Raw genomic sequence first — 18,914 nt, 5'->3', positions numbered from 1 at the left:
TGAGAACATTAGCAAGTTAGCAACATATTAGCATTAGATAGATAGTAGCTATAATAGCTAGCTTGGTTAGCAGTAAACTGATCACAGAAAAAATAAGAAACAAATTACATCTGGATATGAGTCAAATTTAGTGTCCACGTGAAAAGACCACAAAGAATAGGCCTGCACCACCAAACAAATAAAAGAAATGCACTGGGAATTCAAATTAATAGCTGCCATTTAACTCTGTAAAGTGCTCAAACCCATTGAAACCTTTTAGTTTTTAATTTCAAACCAATACAAACCCTTTGTAATATTATTGCACTCATTTTGTGCTTATTCTTTCTGAAGCTCTTGAATGGCAAAAACACATTAAACCCCCCCCCCCCCCACACACACACACTAATAATGTGTCACTTTGTCACTTTAACAGTCCCACTGCTTCATCGCTCTTCACAATCACGCTGAGCCGGACAGAGGATGGAGTAACTGCATGGCGCCTGCAGATAGCAGCCTTTCAGGCCAGCTGATCAATAGATGACCCAAACAGACAATAGCAGCTGAAAGCCTGAGGCGACATGAAAGGCCTCATCTGATGTGGCGACAATCAGACGACAGCTGGAGTGTCGGCGCCACTCCGACTGAAAGTGGAGGTGTTACACACATATGTGGCCATGAATGCAGGTTATGTAGAGATGTTCGTTTTCCTATAGAGGGAAGAAAGAAGAATGCACGTATATTTCCAGGAGGCATGAATGAGGATTCCTAAGGTTTTTTTTTTGTGTTGTTTATAAGTTCAAATATCTCATTTGTTTGCTTTCAATGTGCTTATTCATGGCACGTTGTTTTTATATCTTAAAGCTTTAGTGTGTAACTTTTTTATATTAATGAACGTCTGTTGCATTCAAGCCATTGCTAAATGAGTTGCTACAAAGCTAATTAAGACTATTAGCTCAACAAAACTCTCTCTGTATTTCTCAGTATGGCTATGTTCCGAAAATGGTGTCATCCGGCGACTTTCTTGGCAGAAAATCGAGCGAAGATAATGACCTCTTCGGAAGAGTCCATCATGTTTTTTTAATCCTCCGTGCCCTCCTTGGCTACAAGCAACTGCGTAGAGGAGGGGTGGGGGTGGTGCGCGATCAGGGAAGGCTTGTATCATATGGATGCAACGACAGTTTTGTTGTCATTACTTACAATTCCTCATGGGGGAGACAGAAACTACGCACTATAGCTTTAATAACTGTTTTTGTGCTCTTTCAAAACATTCTCAGTCAGCATTTATAGTATATTTAGTATTATATAGTAAATAGTAATTGACAGGCACCGAATGGCAGACTATTTTAATGACATTCGGCAGCTAAAGAGACAGATTTTTTTAGCAGTTGGTGGAGACCAAAACAGAACAAAAAATAAATAAATGAGTGAATATCAGACTTACATTCATTAGTTGGCCAGAAACAAGACTCAAAATGCATGCTAACATTGCTGTGTGTCTGCTTAATGTATAAATAGCTAATTGTCTGCTGAAGAAAAATCACCTTTATTAGGTGATAATATAATATTGTCTTGAAAAATCAGTTATTGCAGATTCAAAGCAGTAAAATGTACCCCAGAATCCAAAATAAAAGCACTTATTGTAAAGTGGTTTTATATCACTGTCAGGTCATATTGTGTCTCTCTGTCCCTCCCCCCAGCCACATTCCCACTTTCCCAAACCCTATTGTAGCCTTTCTCTACCTGTCCAACAGCTGCCCTCTGAGTTTTCCTCCTGCACAAGTTATCTGACTCTGTCATCCACCTGCTCACCTGTTCCCACTTTCCTCATCAGCCCTGCAAATATTTAACTAGCCTTTTTCCCCTCACTCCCTGACAGATTGTTGAAGTTGCTTTGTTTCTTGCTTTTGAGCTGCTGGTACCTGAACCTAAATCTGTATCTGCCTGCACCTTTTTCCGGCCCCCGTTCCTGTTGATCTGTTTGGATTTTTCTACACGTGCCAGTAAGCTTGTGTACCTCAAGTGTTGTCAATAAATCCCTGAACTGTATTAGTTTGCATTTGGTTCCTATCCTTGTTTCCGCTTGCATCAGTCGTGACCGTAAAACCATTTGACTTTAGTTTTAGGAATTGTGATATAAAAGGAATGATAGTAGAAAATAAAGAGAGAATGAAATAAAGGCAGAAGAAAGTAAGAAAAGAGGAAAAAGATGGGCAGGAGAAAGAAATGAACATGTGATAGGAAGAGAAAATACCTTTCAAGTAGCTGAGGTTGTTACTACAACGTCTCTAATCTGTACAAAATACAAGGTGGTACTGAATCCAGAATAAAAGATATTTGATCAAACAGTTTGAACTTTGTTAGCCAGTCAACTTATGTTTTCAATAAAAACTATTTAGTTTAGGAAACCTTTTAGATTTACTTTGCTGAAAAGTTTTTTTTTTCCCCATGTGTGCCAGTTAGAAATAGGATTACCTGAAACAAACTCCTATATTGATTCAGTTAACTTAAAGGCTTTATTGCCAATCTACAATATTGTATATAGATGTTATTTGTATCTCATCGTTTCCGTATATTACTGAAATACTGATATTTATGTCAAGATACTTAGAAAATTAATAAAATAGGATTTCAGCAGTTTTCCACCAGGGGCATCCTTGTGAATTGTTCCCCCATTCTTTTTAACATGGCCAATTATAGGCACGAGCCCAAAGCACGTGCAGGGAGAGGCTCGCCTTGCACATTTCATATGGAGCCAATGGCGCTCTAAAACTGAGACACATCGAGCATTAAGCTCGGAGAGTGCTTTCCCCACCTGGTTGTGTGCATCCCACATCAATGGTGACCCTGTCATATTTAGACTCACTAATGATTGACCCACTCAGGAGAAAAATGGTGTCTGCTGGAGGAGAGATGGGAGTGGAGGAGGGGGCGGTGTCTCCATCCAAGAGGGATGTTGTAGTAAGTAAAAAGGGGCGGAGGGGGGAGGAGGGTGCAGCTCTCAGCTTCTACGTCAGTGGACATCACAGGGGCACACAGGACCTTTTTGCTTCAGGTACTCGGGGTGACTCCCTGCACGGACCAAAAAGAAAAGAAAAGCGAATCCCGCTCACCCTAAAACGCGCTGACCTCCCCACTATAAAGGTAAGCAAATGAACAATCCTTCTGAAATGTGCAATTTAATCTGAATCTTCCTTTTTAATTTCAATAATTCCCCTAATTTCCTCGTCTGCTGCCGTTATCGACGGTGCAGGTGCACCGTATCCAGATGCAGGATAACAGGAAGGAAGATTTAGGCTACTTGTGTTTATGATACAACTCGACATTTATTCGCTGAAAAAACAACGAGTTTAAAGGCCTGCCCTGCGCTACGCGGTGACCCCTAAAACTGTACGCGAAAGGAAATCGAGGAATAAGTCGATTTGTGAATAAGCAAATGTAGGCTGTCCGTATGAAATGTTGCAGTGCAGGCAAGATTAGAAGATTTCTGATTTTGGCGAAATGCGCCCTTCTTGCGTTCTTGTTCTCGCTGGGAGGTCTTGTGCGTAACGGCGACCATCATCCATCCCAGAGCAGAGGATTGACTCTGAGGAGGAGGAGGAGGAGGAGGCAGGGAGGGAAAGGTAGGAGGTTACGGTGTTATATTTTAATGTCATGAAACTGCACATTATGGTCAGCTTCCCGTCATCGATCCAGTTTGGTCTAATTGGTGATGGTTTGGGCACCGATGCCCTTGTCCCTCTCCGTCGCCTGTTCCGCCTTCTGTCTTCAGGTCATACATTTGTAGGTCTGCCATTAAACCTACTTTTTCTCAAATTGTTGAAGAGTGCGTAGCCCTGCTTATATGCTACATTTAATTAGTACAACATCAGGGAAAGAGTCAGTGAATCTGGGTGTCCTCTCCTGCGTCGTGCGTGAAAACGACCTTGTAGAAACCCATCGGGGAGAATGTGATGGAGAAGAGTGATGAGCAATCTCTCTCTCTCTCCCCCCCCCCCCCAATGCTTTCCTCTGTGGTGTTGCTTTGCGGAGGTTTGTGTCGGTGGTGCTGAAACGACTTTGCCCAGAGAGGACATTGTTTGATATTGTGAGTGACCTTTTTAAAGGAGGAAGATGAATACGCTGTTGGAACATGATATATGGCATAGATTTGTGGTCTATTCTGTGTTTGGAGGTGGGTACAAATTGGCATGTCTGATGTGTTGTCCCTGTGGCAGCCATGACTGCAGCTCAGGCAGTTTCTGAGCTGTTTATGCATCCAACCCACACGAGGGGTGGCGGTGAGGGGAGCATCTACCATTGCAAACCTGCAGGACAACTGACAGCCCTCTTTTTCTTAAAAAAACAAACAAAATGTGATTTATGGTTTGTGATTGAAGGCCTGACACACTTTCAGCCTCTTAATTAGCCGTTGTCAGGCTGCAACAAGAGCCCTGGTTACATCTTTACCTTCACAATCATAACAGAATCTCCTCTTCAAGAGAGTTCACAGCGATCAAACATATCCTGCTGACAGGTTTTTCTTTTTGCTTTTCTTTGTGACTGGATGTTGACTTCTTATGCACCCATCCATTCTTCAGGAAGATGCTTTTCTGTTTTTGTGTTGTGGTAATTCATTGTTATGTTTTTATGCAATCCATCCTTCAACCCATTTACACACGTGTGCAGTGTTGTGCTAAGCTGGAGCCTTAAGACATGCAGGAGGAGGACACCAAGCCAGCCATCAGGAATAGAATTCCAGACCTTCTCAACAGTGTAATATCATTGTCTAAAGGTTTTCAATATGAATCCTAGTTGAGCTGTCACTCAACATGCAGCAAAAGAGGCTGTAACTATTAGTAGAGATGTTTGCTACAACTTTGCAGTGGTGCAGCAGTGAAGACGGCTGCAAGTGGTAAACCCAAATCTGTGCTTCAAAACATCCCTTTTAGAGCTGCAACAATAAGTCGATGAACTGATCGGCAGAAAATTAACCAGCAACTATTTAATAATTATCAATCTTCAAACAAATGTCAAATATTTGCTGCTTCTAGCTTTTAAATGAGAGGATTTGATGCTTTTCTTTCTCATATAGTAAACTGTATATCCTGTTTTGGATTGTTGGCTGAATGTAACAAGCTGTCTAAACGTGTCACCGTGGGCTGTGGGAAATCACATTTTAGGCAAAATGGTGATGAAATAATAGAGCCAATAATGAGTGATGTTACTGACAATGTGTCCATGTTGTTTTGCAGTCTGTGGCTAAAGATTAAAAAGAGTTAAGAGCATGTTGAATTGATTAAGTTTTCTATGCCCCGAGCCATCCCTCAGCATCACTCAGCACAACCGAAGCAGAGTGACTTGACATTAGTGGGGCAGGTGAGGCTGACATTGTTCCAACAGCTTAACACACAGGAGCTCCACTTGAAACCAGGAGGAGCTAAGGGAGCTGCTCTGTTTGGTGTTCTCATTTTCTGCCTGCTACCCCTGCTGATTGGGCCGTGCTCCGGTCTGTCCACAGAGATTAGCCCTGTCACAAGTTACAGCTCGCCTCTCCCTGCAGCTGCGAGCAGTGGAGCCGGATATATTAGCATAACCAGCTAAAAACTCCACAGGTTGCGGTGCAGCAGAGCACAGATATTCTCCTCAACTACCCAATCCGGGTGTTGTCAAGATCAGCAATTAGCACAGCTGTTTCAACATTTAGATCGGTGCTTCCAGGAAACGCTGGTTCATTTGTGCTGCATGGTCTTTCTACACAGATCTGTTTTTGGCTTCGCGTTGCTGCTGCTGAAACGTTGCTCTCCGCTAAAGATTTCCTGTGAGACTGAGAGATAATGGATGTCTTTCTCCGTCGTCTCCAGATTGGTGGGTCGAAGCAGCGATTACAGCCAAACTCTCCCATTAACAACTGACAGTGCATTTGTTTCTTTCTTTTTTTCACCAGAGGAGATGGCTGACTACTGGCTTCTGCTTTTAAACAAATGCATTTAATATTTATTGGCCCTGCCTTTTCAGCTTGTTTTTAAATTTGTGAAATCTATTTTTACAGTAGTGTTTTCCCCATCAGGGATAATACAGGTCCCAAACTATTCTAATTTAATAATATTTAATAGAAACTTGTATGTAAGTGCAATTTCGTATAGGGAGGTTTCTGGTAAGGGCTCTGTAATTTGCTAATATTGCAAATGGAGACGGTGTTTAGGCTGTTTTTACCAAAGTAATTGCAATGTAAACATGTAGCTCTTTCAGTTTACTTGTGAATTTTGGGAAAGTGTACAATTTAGAAAATACATTATTTACTTGAGTTGATCATCTCGATGTCAGCTATTCAAATCATTAAGATTTTAGCAGTTCTTTTAAGGAAATTGTACCTTTGCTCTTTCTGAAAAACAATTTTAAAGGTGCTGTAGGTAGGATTGTGAAGATCCAGGCCAAAGAATTTGAACATCAACAACTTTTCAGTCCCTCCCCCCCCCCCTTTCTGCTAATGGTCTCCTAAGCCCCTCCCCTCACAAGGGAGAATGAATGCGTGTGCCTGATTGACACTTAGTTAGACGTTATTGTCTCTAGTTCCTCTATGATTTGAACCTAATTAACAAAGACCTGACAAGAAACCTTGAAGGAGATTATTAAGAAATCATGGTACCTGTTAAATAAAGCGAGATGACACACCGCAGCTCCAGCAGAAACACAAATAGCTTTGATGCACAGGGAAGGAAGAGCAAAGCTTGTACCGGCAACAATTTAATTCAAACAACCATATAAAAAAAAAAAAAAAAACATCACACCCTTTGTTCACTGAGAGAGAAGAGCTGCAGCAGAGCATCTCGTGTGTGCAGTGGAAGTGATATCTGCAGAGAGAGTTTGGCCTAAATATTCTTTGGTGTCTAGGAAGAATTAATTTTCTCTTTGGAAGTAGTAGTGGTGGTGTCTTGCAGTACATAATTCACTATTGCACAGAGCATGTTCACCTGATTTTTAACATCTCAGGGCCCTTTTTTATTTTCACAATTGTATTATGGTAAAGTCAGTAGTTCCACTACTTTTAATCAAGAGTGAAATACACTACCGGTCAAACGTTTGGGGTCACTTTAAAAATTTCCATTCCACTCCATCATAGACAGAATACCAGCTGATCTGAGTGGTGGCTGATCTTTAATGCAATATTTACATTTGCCCATTATCCACAACCATTCATCCAATGTTCCCAAGGCACATTCTGTTTCCTAATCTGATATCATTTTAAAAGGCTAACTGAGAAAACATTGGAGAACCCTTTTGCAATTATGTAAGCACAGAATGTAATCTGAAAACTGCTGCCCTGATTAAAAAAACAATGCAACTGATCTCAGCTGGTATTCTGTCTATAATGGAGTGGAATGGAAATGTCTAAGTGACCCCAAACTTAATGATGATTAATTTGACCCATTTTCATTGTGTTTTTAGTTTCCTTCATTTTTTCAATTTGCAGTGGTTGAATGAAACTACATTTACTCAAGTACTGTACTGAAGTACATATTTGAGGTACTTGTATACATCTCATCCTTGTGCTACATCTCAGAGCTGAATATTTTACTTTTTTTTTACTTCCCTACATTTGTCTGATAGCTTTAGTTACTTTTAAGATTACATTTTTTTTCATCCCCTTCCTGTCCATTAAAAACCACGTATCTCTAAATTTGGTCACTTTGAAATTGAATGTTTCTGATAAACTGAATGATAAAGTGTTCCTTTGTGTTGAGAAAATTCTCCTACTTCTTAAGCTAAATAAACTATTTCAAAAGCCTCTTGGATCAGCTGGAGATGTATGGTCACAAAGCTGAAAACGAAGCAGTGTTTCATGAAAGGTGGCTTCTCGCAGGACAGCGACGCTGCAAACTAATTATGACCTTATAGAATATGATGCATTGCTGTAGGGTAAACTACCCAACAGTATATAAATGAGATAACATTAGCACAACCTTGAACATCTACATGAATGCAGCAGTAATATTAATCCAGAAATGTCATATATACAGTAATATAACACTGTCAGGGAACATTTGACTGCACAATGAGTACTTTTACTCTAATACTTAAGTACATTTTGCTAATACATATATACCTTTACCTAGAAGTTTTGAATGCAGGACAGTGTGGTATGTACTTTTACTTAAGTAAAGGATCTGAATACTTCTTCCATCACTGGTAATTTGTCTCAGCAGGTCAGTCATTTTCTATCAAAAAACTTCAGTTTAAGAAAAACATGAGATGACTGCAGGTCACAACATCATTAACTTGTAGAGACACAAGTGGTGAATGCTAATGTGCTAAACATTAGAAAATGACAGCAATGTGAGCTGCTTGTACGTGCTGTGAAAAACTCCCACCGCTGTATTGTGCACAACCGTTTTGTGCTGCAGGTTTTGAACTGCAGGTTTTGAACTGCACCTCTCGGCTACCCTCAGTCTCACTCCTCTTCAGTCCATTTTGCAGTGAGCAAAGCCAAAATGGAAGCAGAGCGCTGACGTCACTGTTTGACACGGTGTTGCTAGCCGCTTTGGTGCCACCAGGGTGACGGTGCACACACAGCCCGAGCAAGGGAACAATGACGTAACTCATGTTAGGCTGCACATTCCCCCAAAGGGGACTTTGGAGCCGGGAAAGAGCTATGTCTCTGTAAGCCTAACAACCAATCCTCACACCCCCTCTCAGGCTGCGGTTATCTCCTCAGCCTGGATGGGCCTGAAGCCACGCAGGAACATGGTGCAGCTGAGTAAAGCTGTCACTTCCTGTGTGACTCTGTGCAGATGTCACACTCTGGTTGGTGCAGATGAGCAGGAGCTGGGCCGAGGCAGCTGGGAGAAGGGTTGTTTTTTAACGCACCCATTCATCACTGCTGAGTGGGCGAGTCGACTTGGGCATCTCTGTCCTTTTTGGCCAGAAAACAAGACCTAAATAATTGATCCTTCACACAGCCTCAGGAGGACTGCCCTGGAAGCTCAGACCAGAGTAGCTGATAGAACAATGATGGATGAGGACGGATGAAAAATGCTGGTTAATTCAGAGGTGTGTGTGTGTGTGTGTGTGTGTGTGTGTGTGTGTGTGTGTGTGTGTGTGTGTGTGTGTGTGTGTGTGTGGTGTGTGTGTGTGTGTGTGTGTTGTGTGTGTGTGTGTGTGTGTGTGTGTGTGTGTGTGTGTGGGGGGGGGGGTGGGTGGGTGTGTGTGTCATCCGAGCCACACAGTGCTTGTTAAGAAATGAGCCAATACAAAGAAATTACCTTTTCAGAATGTAAAGACTGTTTTTTATAAAATTAAATATTTTGTTGTTATGATTTAGCAGCCTATACGTCCTCCTACAGTTATATATATAATATTACTTTTTCCACTTTGGCGAGCTGATTTGAAATGAGCATACATCTCCTCCGAGCGTGCTTTATTATGAGCGTAGGTGTTTGTTGACTGAGTCTTGTGGGGGGGAAATCTTCAAACAGAGCAAGTGCGTGGGCTGTGCTGACCCGACCCAGAATGAGCAGAAAAGACTCAACGGAGATATCATTGGCCACCCAGTGTCTTACACATTAAGACAAAGTCATATTTTATTATTGTGTGCTTCAGGGGTGTTTTATGTGCATCTCAGGGGGCCGTGAGGAATAATTATATAGATAATGTTTTCCCTTTTTCTCCAGTGGCTATTTGTGAATAATAAATGCCCCTAAATAACATGTAAATAGAAAAGAGAGCATATGAAGCTGTACTAGAAGCCAGTTGCTGGAGTTTTATTGACTTTAGAAAGGACTCTGGCCACGACTTCATCTTTGAATATCAAGTTTAAGCTGATGCTTTGCCTCAGGGACAATCAGAGGAGAAAATTCACTGCGTGCGTCACGACAAGAAATCAAAGATGTCAAGAGAAATGCATTCAGCGCCGCATGACATTACCAGCCATCTGCAGCTCTGAGGATTCACCGCGGACCTAATCATCACCACCCTCTCTCTCTCTCTCTCTCTCTCTCTCTCTCTCTCTCTCTTCTCTCTCTCTCTCTCTGTGTCACACACGCTGCATAAATCGCTCACTTTTGCTCACATCCATTTCTTTCTCTCTTGTTGGCACACGCATCTATGTACACACAGACACACAAACACACACACACACACACACATTGACAAAGACTATCATCACTCATGCTCATCTCTGTCACACTAATAATGGCAGCATCTGTGCCGTCTAAATGAGCATCACGATTTAATTCACTGTGGGGAATGTGTGAACGAAAAATGGAGAAAAGACTGCAGCAATACCACCAATTAATTATATATTAATTAATTAATAATTCCAAGCAAATTGTAAGTGATTTATCGTGGTGTTTAACTTTGATTTAATGCTTAAAAGTAGACCTGTCATTATTTTCAACATCAATTTGATGCATTGTGATTTGGCATATATTTGCCATATCATGATGTATGTTAAAATTGGTGGGCTTCTAGGTGGCTCACCTGGTAGAGCGCACGCCCATATATAGAGGTTTACTCCTCGACGCAGCGGCCGCAGGTTCAACTCCGACCTACGGCCCTTTGCTGCATGTCATTCCTCCTCTCTTTCCCCTTTCAAGTCTGAGATGTTCTATAAAAATTAAGGCCTAAAATGCCCAAAATATCTTTAAAAAAAAAAACAAATTGGAAAAACATTCACATACATTTAAACCGCACAGCTGTACTTCACTATTTATTCCTGTATGATGAAAAAAAGAGCCGAAACAAGTCGATTAATGGAAAATAAGTATAAATGAACAATTTTGATACATGATTAAAACATTAATTGTTTGAGCGATAGTAAACTGTATATCACTAGGTTTTATTGTTAGGTCAGAATTTGTATCGCCTTGCCAGACCCTCCTCAACAGCGCTGCGGAGGAGGGTCTGGCTAGTCCATACAGCACGCTGGGATGCGAGAAAAACGTGCTCTGGTTTATTGGCATTTTCTTTACACCAATCACAATCACACCTAAGCTAAGCACCGGACAGAGCCACAGTGCCTCTGCAAAAGAGCCTCTGGATGGAACTTGTTTTGGTGGAACGTGTACGTTCAAAAGTTGTTTTAGTCGTGCAACAGAAAACTCAGATTGGACAGATGGTCTAGCTAGCTGTCTGGATTTACCATGCAGAGATCTGAGGAGCAGTTAACCATAGTCCTCATAAAACGACCAGAGTTTAAAATTCTAACACAAAGAAAGCTGAAGGTAACTGGACATCCGGCCGACGAGTGAAATCCGGTGGAATTTTCGTTGGTAACGGCAGATTTCCCGGTGGAACGTCGTGGATATAGACCCAGTCAGAATAAATAGAGCTATGCATATGGAGTCAGAGTGTGCAACACTTTTTTTCTTATTTTCAAGTCTATCTCCGGTGATCAGCACCTCACTACAGGTGTGCATTACTTTTCTATATTATATCGTTAGGTTTTAGACTGTTAGCAGGACAAAACAAGACAGTTGAACACCTCATCTTGGAGTGGAACATTTTAACAGGAATTTTATCTGGCATTTAAATGACCAAATGCTTAACCGATAAGGAAAATAATAGTTGCAGCCCTACTGGAGAGTGATAGTTATGCATGAAGTTATGTGTTAACGTGTATGTGTGAAGGTGGGTTAATCTGCGTGGGGATGAAAGCTCTGGTTATATTTGGAGACGGCAATGACTCATCCTGACACCAACAAAGGGGCTGTTAATTGGATGCAACTTTGCAACCAACACGAGAAATTTGCATGTAAAATAATGTACCTGAGGCTATGAGAGCTCCAGAGACACTCTTACACCTTTCAGAGGCATGAAGTAGAAATGTCATTTTTAATGATTTAAATAATTGACTATGAGATAACTGTCTGTGCCATCAAATGGAGAAAAACATTCTAGATGTCTTGTGCATCATTTTATGCAAATTTAGCCCAAATTCAGCCTAAACTATTTTGGTATATTTGGAATCTTTTGGATCTATGCTAGTTTGAACAATGTTTGGTTTGCACAGCATGACACAATGGGGTTTAATTAATCCCCATTGTTTCCTGTTGAAGGTTGTTACTGCTTCCTGGTGTTGCTGTGGGTTCCTTTTGTTTCATGTGTTGCTCTGTTGAAAAGGTTTTCCGACATCACTATTTCACTCGTTACAGTATGTTCTTGCCAGAATCTCTGAAGGCTCTTAGGTCTTTTTACACAGACAGAACAGAAGCCTTTCATTTATGTTCCATGAAGCTGTCTTTCTTTATTTATTTCACCAGTAGGTAAATATAAATATAGTTTAGACTCTAAAATAGAATCCAATATTTTCTGTGTAGGTCTTAATGTGATGCTGTTTATTGCTCACGACCTGTATTTATTCTTTGGCCTCTCGGCGGCAGCGTAACACTTTGACCTTTTATTAAGTTAAAATGGTAAATGTGTTACACATCTACAGTAGCATGGAGTAACATTAGCATCTACTTGGAGTTTCTAGCTACACAAATAGTTTAAGTCCAATATTCACTCTCTTTTTAGATTTTGTTTTTTGGTCCCTACCAACTTTTAAGCTTTTAAGCTCCACTGAAGATGTAAATTCCGGACAGTGTCTGGAGAATCAGGTCCCGATGTAGTCCGGAGTTTATCTTTCAGACATGTAGCATACAAGAGGAGATTGTGTTATTAGAAATACACCGTTTGGTTTAGGCGCGGGGTGGCGCTGGGTAGAGCGTGCAGCAGACATGATGCAGATTACGCCGCGTCACGGAGGTGATTCGCAGTTTTGTCATAAACAACCAAGTCTCTTGCTGTTCCTTGAATTTGTCTGATTTCTGCGCCGGCTCTTACCGACAGAAGTTTCAGAATCTTGTTGTCTCTCCAGTTAGACATTTTCATTGCCGTCTTCGTGTAAATCAGCCTTCTTCATCACCCTCGGATGTTTGTTTTCTTCAGGTTTTGCGCAAGCCGATAGAAACTTCATCAACACGCCCATAGCTCGCCTTGAGTTCTCACTCTTTGTGCTCAATCGGAGATTACATAGACTTTGTTCTAGGGAGCTGGCAGGGTTAAGACCGTTGTCTGATCCAACTGATTCAGACATTTGCATTCTTACATAGAGTGCAGCTCTGCTGGGTAATGTCTAAATCATTTCAGGGTTGCAGTGCATGTGTGAAATAGGCTTATGTTGTGTGCAGTAGGTCTATCAGCGTTTTTTTTTTTTAAACCAGGTTGATAAGAGCAGTGAGAGTCAACCGAAACCGTAAAGTTGTGGGCCAAAAAACCAAAACGATGAGCTGAAAAATGCTTCGTAGAGTTAAGGGGAACTACAGAGGTTTGTAGAGCGACACCTTTCTCATACAAGTAGTCATTTGACCCATTGATAATATAAAAATATTGATCAGTAAAGCATGCATGGAACTCTGTGACGTCGTAATGTGATGCTAGATGATTCATGGATGATAAAATGCTGCATATCGCATTCAGTAAACTGCGGAAAGGTGCAAAATATTTGTTCTTAATTCTGTTCAGCCGTAGCATCTCTGTTTATTGTCCAGCTCAAATGAAGACCTCTTTTTTGGATCTTTTTTAGATGCTGAAACAACACCTGGGCCTATGACAGTTTTACACCTAGCTACACACTGCACAACATATCTCCACCAGTCATAATGGGGTCAAACTAAAGTGTGCAGTAGGTGAACCAGATCAAAGACACAGCAGTGTCTTTTTTTTATGTGGACATGAGTAAAAATGATGTGACACAACCACAATGTGGACATCTGTTAATGGAAACATGTTAGGTAACAGTCAAATTTAGGGATAAAAATCTGTCTTGTACAGCTTTCCATAGGTCTTATTTGGGCATCAGGGAAGAGAAAGACAGCCAATGAAAAGATAGTAACTCTGTGTATCTCATGCTGTCAAGAAAATAAATTGTGCTGTGAGTGTGATGGGATTTCATCAAAGCTAGTATATTCAGAGAACGTTTTTAGTGTGGTGTGGTTTAAGGGCGACGGTGGCGGTGCTCTCTGTGAACTGTTAACTGGTTTCTTCCTCTCATCCATCTTCTCGGAGCCCTTAACTGCTTGTCTTTTTCCCTGCCAAAAGCTGTCTGCTACTAAATGGGTCTTGTATTTCCACTAAATAAAATGTCCCGCTCCTATCATCGAGTGCCAAGGACTGATGTGAAAGGGGAAATCTATTTTCAGTTTCAGCAGTTTAGCAGGTTCTCTTAACGTTTGAGTTTTAACAGTGCAGCGAAGAGTAATTGTTAAATGCTCAGGGCTATCTGCGAGAGTTATGAATGACTGTTATGCACTGGTGTTGAAAGAACTGCCTTGTCAGAGTCAGACTAATGTGGTTATAACTCCTCCAGTGGCAGCTGGAGATCTGCAGTGCTCCTCTGAAAGGTAAATACAGTAGTTGAGAAGATTATTTGAAATATAATATTCCCACTATGCTGCTCTTCTGAAGACTGGGACTGTTGTTGTAGATCAACAAAGCTTATAAAACACCACCAATGATTCACTGTTACATTATTCACAATCACTACTATCGGCTCTTTGTAACCTTAAAGGACAATTCTGGCGCGAAATGAACCTAGGGGTTAATAACGTGTACGGAGTCGACCATTCTCTGGCATATGTTTTCATGCTAATCGAATGTGTCTTCTAATCAGCGGTTTGCGCTATCTTATTTCAAGCAAAAATAAAAATGGCAAAAATAACCCCCAATGTCTTATTTTAAAGGGTCAGTTCACCCAAATTCCAAAATAATATATTTTCTTACCCCTGTAGTGCTTAAGTTTAGGGTTGCAGCAGAGGTTTCGGAGGAAGATATCTCAAAGTCTCACTTTTTTTTTTTTTCTCAAATGTGGCAACATTTGTTTTTTTGGTCATCATTTATACTCTTCATCTGTATGTATTGAAGCATGAACTTCCTATAATTTACTACCACTCATTAACATAAGTAGAGGATGCATATGAAAATATACATTAATTGTTTTTTTGGCCACACAACTGTATTATCACCCTAATAATGACATTGAAATCTGCTTACATTAATTGATGCTTTTGGCCACAATTGCCTTTTCACTCAACTTTTAACTCTATTTTGGTTTCCACACCCACTCCTGAGGGAAATATGTGGCTCTTTGCCTACTTAATGCTCCACTATGTTCACCAGCTTGTAGTTAACTTTGTCTCCTCTGCTGTTAAGTGCTCGGCAGGCAGTGTGCTCTGGGTTTATCTCTGAAACCCGCTGCCTGCCATGCTGGAATAAACACTGATGGAGGTGATGAAAATAAACAGAAAAAGTTGTGGATAAGCTCAAGCTCCATAGAGTTGAGGTGATAGTTAGGCGACCCTCTCAGATTAGACAAAGTCATTTCATCCAGACCAGGCCAAACCCCGCAATGTTTCCATCCCCAGATGATCTTTAAAACTGTGTGATTATTTGGTACAGCGTGGACAGCATGATGTAGCTCCAAGATGTCATGATTAATTTAGCTCTCATGTTTTTTCCTGCCATCTTTTGTTTGCATGCTTTTAGACCATCCACATTGTATGGTGCACGTGTTAGTGTGTGAGGCTTCCCGAAGTCCCTCTGGCGTCTTCTCTGCTCACTAAAAAGAAAATGGGATTACATAATTAAGTCTTTCATCAGCGGCAAACGACAGCCGGTGTTTTGCTCGGTCCCCCACTTTGACTGTTAATTTATTATCAATTTACACTTCATTACAGATGCCAAAACAGTTTGGAGAAGTGTTTTGTTTTACAATAACTCTTCATAATGTATTATTATATTATCTATTTTCTCTTTACTCAAAAATCATTTAGCTTTCATTTAGCCTACAATGTGTGTGTATGTATATGTGTGTATATACAGTACTGTGCAAAAGTTTTAGGCAGGTATGAAAAAATGCTGTAAACAAAGAATACTTTCAAAAATGGAAGTTTTAATAGTTTATTTTCATCAATTAACAAAATGCAGTGAATGAACAGAAGAGAAATCTAAATCAAATCAATATTTGGTGTGACCACCCTTTGCCTTCAACACAGCATCAGTTCTTCTAGGTACACTTGCACAAAGTTTTTGAAGGAAAAAACAGTTGTTCCAAACAATAGGTTGTTCCAAACATCTTGGAGAACTAACCACAGATCTTCTGTGGATGTAGGCTTCCTCAAATCCTTCTGTCTCTTCCTGTTATATCAGACAGACTCGATGATGCTGAGATCAGGGCTCTGTGGGGGCCATGCCATCACTTCCAGGACTTCTTGTTATTCTTTACCCTGAAGATAGTTCTTTATTACCTTGGCTGTATGTTTGGGGTCGTTGTCCTGCTGCAGAATAAATTTGGGGCCAATCATACGCCTCCCTGATGGTATTGCATGATGGATAAGTATCTGCCTGTATTTCTCAGCATTGAGGACACCATTAATCCTGACCAAATCTCCAACTCCATTTGCAGAAATGCAGCCCCAAACTTCCAAGGGACCTCCACCATGCTTCACTGTTGCCTGCAGACACTCATTATTGTACCGCTCTACAGCCCTTCGGCAAATAACCCGCCTTCTGCTACAGCCAAATATTTCAATGCTATTTTTCTGCACCTCAGTTCCTATGTTTTTGTGCATAGTTGAGTCGCTTGGCCTTGTTTCCACGTCGGAGGTATGGCTTTTTGGCTGCAACTCTTCCATGAAAACCACTTCTGGTCAGACTTCTCCAGACAGTAGATGGGTGTACCTGGGTCCCACTGGTTTCTGCCAGTTTTGAGCTGATGGCACTGCTGGACATCTTACGATTTCGAAGGGAAATAAGCTTGATGGGTTTTTCATCTGCTGCACTAAGTTTCCTTGGCCGACCACTGCGTCTTCGATCCTGTACGTTGCCCGTTTCTTTGTGCTTTTTCAGAAGAGCTTGAACAGCACATCTTGAAACGCCAGTCAGCTTTGAAATATTTCCCTGGGAGAGACCTTGCTGATGCAGTATAACTACCTATATACTATAAATGGTTGATCATACACCTGACTACAATCCTACAAAATCCCTGACTTTTTGCAAGTACCTATAAGAATTGATGCTGTTTGAAGGCAAAGGGTAGTAAAACCAAATATTGATGTGATTTAGATTTTTCTTTTGTCTGCTCACTATGCATTTTGTAAATTGATAAAAATAAACAATCATTATTTATAATTTTGAAAGCATTCTTAGTTTACAGCATTTTTTTCACACCTGCCTAAGACTTTTGCACAGTACTGTGTGTGTGTGTGTATATATATGTGTGTGTATATATGTGTATATATATGTGTGTGTGTGTGTATGTATGTATGTATGTATGTATATATATATATATATATATATATATATATATATATATATATATATATATATATATATATATATATATATATATATATATATATATATATATATATTTTTTTTTTTTTTTTTTTTTTTTTTATAGCAGCACAGTAACACTATGTATGCACACTGGTAAGGTATTTGTTATTCATAGGCAGAGAGGCCACCAACACCCACTCTGCTCTCAGTATCTCCGGCTTGTGAAAGGCTAATCAGATGGTGATGGGCTGCCTCAGTGCATTCAGATGGGCCTCAAGAGTCTCCTTGTACAAAGATCGTGACCACGGTGATGAAGGAGGATCAACCATTGGGCTGACTGACTGAGACGGGACAAAAGGAAGAAGAAACTATATTCTTCATAGTTGAAATGACCTTTCCAAACACTAATCCTTCAATGGTTGCTTTTTTCTCAATGTATGTAACCTTCACTAGGCTGAGTGCTATCCTCTGATGGTCCAGATTAAATGTATAAAATAAGCACCAGCCACTGTGAGGTACTACAGAGTAGGATTGTAATGTCATTGTCACCTAGTGGTTTACTATACCGGGATTTTATTTATTTATTTATTTAGCAATTGAATACTGTCTCTGATAAACTCTTATAGGGGAAGTGATAATGCTATCAGCAATAACAAACGCACAGTAATCCCTCCACCTTCTCCATATACAACATATTTACATTGCTGTATAACCTTCTCTGTGCCCTTAACAATATGTGTCTTTAATGGGCAAGCTGGGTAAATATCAAAACTGATGAAGATATACAAACCAAACTTATTATTTTACTGGCATCTGTAGTTCAAAATGGATTCTCCTTCTTTCGCCAAATAGTATTTTCATTATGTAGCTCTAGCCAGCTCTCTGTGGAGCCTGCATGAGGATGAGCATTTAAATATACAGTATGAAAACACACCATCACTGTGCCTGGTTCTCCATCCTTTTCAATGTTTTATGAAAACTGCAAACGAGGTCATTTCTTTTTTTTCAGCACAGACCTTATATTTCATTAATTATGTCTGCACTGCTGCTGGTTTTCTGAACCCCAGTCTGTAGGCAATGTAACATAGTGACATAGTTTTTGCTGGTGATGTCACCCATACATTTCTGTAGGGACAGTGGATTTGAAGCATGGGGTTTGAGTTTTATCACTTGCTGCTCTCTTGGCAGTTTTGAGCCATGAAATTCAATTTTCTGCTGCGGGGTGGAGCTGAGAGAAGTGAGCAAGCACAGCCATCATCTCTTAATATATTCTTAATGGAGCAATCTCCCTCAAAACTGTTTCCAAAACATAGAGTATGTAAAGTTAGGTTTTTAGGCTCTAATGGAAAAACAAAAAACAACTCAGTGTGTTTCGGAGGAGGGTTTGCTATTCACTTCCGTAAAGATGTGAAGATTTGATGCTTTTATTTGTCATAAATGATGGTAAACTGAATCTAAACTGAAAACTGAATAATCTGTTAAACTGAATATCTTTTGGACTTTTGGTCGGACAAAACAAGACAGTTGAAGATATAAAATTGGTCTGTGGTAAATTACAAGCATTTTTCATAATTTTCTGATACATTATTGACAAATAAATTAATCAATCAATTGAAAAAATAAATTGAAAATAATCACTCTTT

The 18,914-nt window shown here is 40.3% G+C and overlaps 1 protein-coding gene across 1 annotated transcript in view; it reads left to right on the top strand.

Moving 5' to 3' along the window:
- Positions 1-2,972: 2,972 nt before the first annotated feature.
- Positions 2,973-18,914, top strand: part of sv2a (synaptic vesicle glycoprotein 2A) — a 51,360-nt gene continuing 35,418 nt past the window's right edge. The window contains exon 1 of the mRNA XM_039806309.1: positions 2,973-3,120. The gene's annotated coding sequence lies outside the window, so the exon portion shown is untranslated. The remainder of the gene's footprint in view (positions 3,121-18,914) is intronic.

Source organism: Perca fluviatilis, chromosome 7 (genome assembly GCF_010015445.1).
Source record: "Perca fluviatilis chromosome 7, GENO_Pfluv_1.0, whole genome shotgun sequence".
Taxonomy (NCBI): domain Eukaryota; kingdom Metazoa; phylum Chordata; class Actinopteri; order Perciformes; family Percidae; genus Perca; species Perca fluviatilis.
The sequence above is the reverse complement of the archived record's forward strand: the minus strand, read 5'-3'. Positions and strand labels throughout refer to the sequence as shown.